The sequence below is a fragment of the Penaeus vannamei genome, chromosome 20, assembly GCF_042767895.1.
Source record: "Penaeus vannamei isolate JL-2024 chromosome 20, ASM4276789v1, whole genome shotgun sequence".
Lineage (NCBI taxonomy): Eukaryota > Metazoa > Arthropoda > Malacostraca > Decapoda > Penaeidae > Penaeus > Penaeus vannamei.
The window spans coordinates 13,635,815-13,638,314 of NC_091568.1; positions in this window are offsets into that span (position 1 = coordinate 13,635,815).

Here is a 2,500-nt window from a genome sequence, read left to right on the forward strand (position 1 = left end):
ACATATGTATATATACATGTGTATATATTTATAACACATATGCATGTATGTATATATATATATATATATATATATATATATATATATATATATATATATATATGAAAATGAAAATTGCCACAGTGAGAATTGAAAACAATTGTAAAGTTTCGAACTCTTCACAAGTTCCTTTTCAGACAAAACCGAAGTCGGTTTTATTTATGTACATGGAATTTGTGTCTATATACATACTTATATATATTCGATAAATGAATGTGTGTGTATACATATAAACTGATTCATTGAAAGGAGATACCGAGTAAGCGTTGATGTATCGAACAGGTAAACGAACGAAGAGATAGAGAAAGAAAACAGAGAAGAGAAAACGAACTCAACGGAAAGTGAAAAGAAAGAGAGGAGACAAATTTATGTTCAATATTCAACTTTGATTAATGTCAAATTATAAGTAACATGATATGAACATGAAGTGTGAATTACCATGAACAACGTCTGTTAGATGCAGTTGTAATGAAGATGAACATCAGCAATAAACATGATGATGTTGATACTAGTAGCGGTTATGATTTTGATGGTCATAAAAATTTTCTTTATTCATAACCATCATTAGTTTTAATAAGAAAAAAATCATCCATGTTATGATTATAATAATAAAGATAATAAGAGTAATTGTTATTATCATTATCATTATTATTATTATTTTACCTTTCGATAATATTTCTCCAAACTATACTATAGTATGGCATTGTTATCGCATTACGTTTTTCATTAAATATATCATTATCGCCTCTGTAACAGATGAATGAAAGAGATTTAGTGATGAAAATAAATATGATGACTGCTCAATTGATGAGTTACCGATTTTTTATTTATTTATTATTTTTGGGTGGAAATTAATATAGATTGGCATATTTTTTCGGCTGCAACTTAGGGTTAAAAGTTTCGTCATACGTAATGAACTTCAACTTCTCTCAAACTGGATGAGTGATTTTGTCCTTAATTATTAAGGCATAAACGATGAAAAATGAAAATGTTTTATATATAAGAAAAAATTGATGAATTTTTAATAATTACAGGTATAGAAAAACATTGCTATAGAGAATATCCACCTTGGGAATACACACATACATGAATACATAAATATATGTATTCATATATAAATAAAGACACAAATATGAATACATATATATATATATATATATATATATATATATATATAACAGTATATATGTATGTATGTATATATATTTATGTATGTATGTATGTATGTGTGTTTATGTATCTATCTCTGTCTATATACCTAGCGCATGTTAATGTGGATGTGTGAAAAAATAAACAGGAAAAGAAAAGTAAGAGACAATCACTCCGTCTGCATTTTGAGCGTCATATAAAAGCGAGCTTTCTCGTCCAGCTGTCAGTTGTCACCACATTCTCGACAGAAGCGGAGATGAAGGTTAGAAACAAAGTCAGAATGAAGCTGTTACCATAATCATTTAATGTTTTCTTGATCATATATTACCTACTGAATATTATAACAGGTATCCACTGTGTTTGCCCTTTTGGTGGCTGTGGCGTCGGCGATTCCACAGGAAGGCTACAACTACCAGGCACCAGGAGGTCAGGGATCCCAGTTCCCGACCGGGGCGGGAGGGGCACAGTACCCCTCCGTGCCCGCCCAGTACGCCTTCCAGTGGGACGTGAATCATGCGCCTTCAGGGAACTTCTACGGCCACAAAGAGCAGAGGGAAGACGCCAACACTCAGGGAAGGTGAGTCACAATTACTCATTAGTTGTTTTCGTTGCCTGAGATATCGTTTTTATCATTAAGTCATGTTAGCACTCAAGGAAGATGTTACCATGCATCGATAGTGTTGCTAATGATTTCATTGTTTAAAACGAACATCAATATTTTTTTTTTTATAAACGTTTGCGTCGCCTACTTTGTCTAGTAAGATTGAAACTAAAGTGAACTAAAGTGTCTTTCCTTACCTATTACAGTTACTACGTCCAGCTGCCCGACGGTCGACGTCTTCTGGTCGAGTACTACGTGGACGCCTCCGGTTACCATCCCACCGTCACCTTCGAGGGAGAGGCGCAGTATCCTTCAGGAGGGAATCGGGGATACGGCCAGTCCGGTCAGGGGTCGAGCCAAGGTTCTCCTTCGCAGTTATATGGTACTCCATCTAAATAGGAGTATATAATGCTATACATACATCTATTATTATTAAGTTGAACTACTTCCGTTAAATGTATTTGGCCAATAAAAACTGTTACTTACCAAGAACCTTACTTCTTCTGTTATGACGATAGAGGTACAATGAAAAGAGGAAATGACCAACAGGAACTGAAACTAAGGCCATTGCCAGTCCTTCACAGAACATATATGTATACACAAATATGTCTACGCACATACGCTCACATATATATATGTGTGGATACTGTATAAATTTATATGTGTGTGAGTGTGTGTGCGTCGAGGTACATCAGTCAGTCTGTCTATACA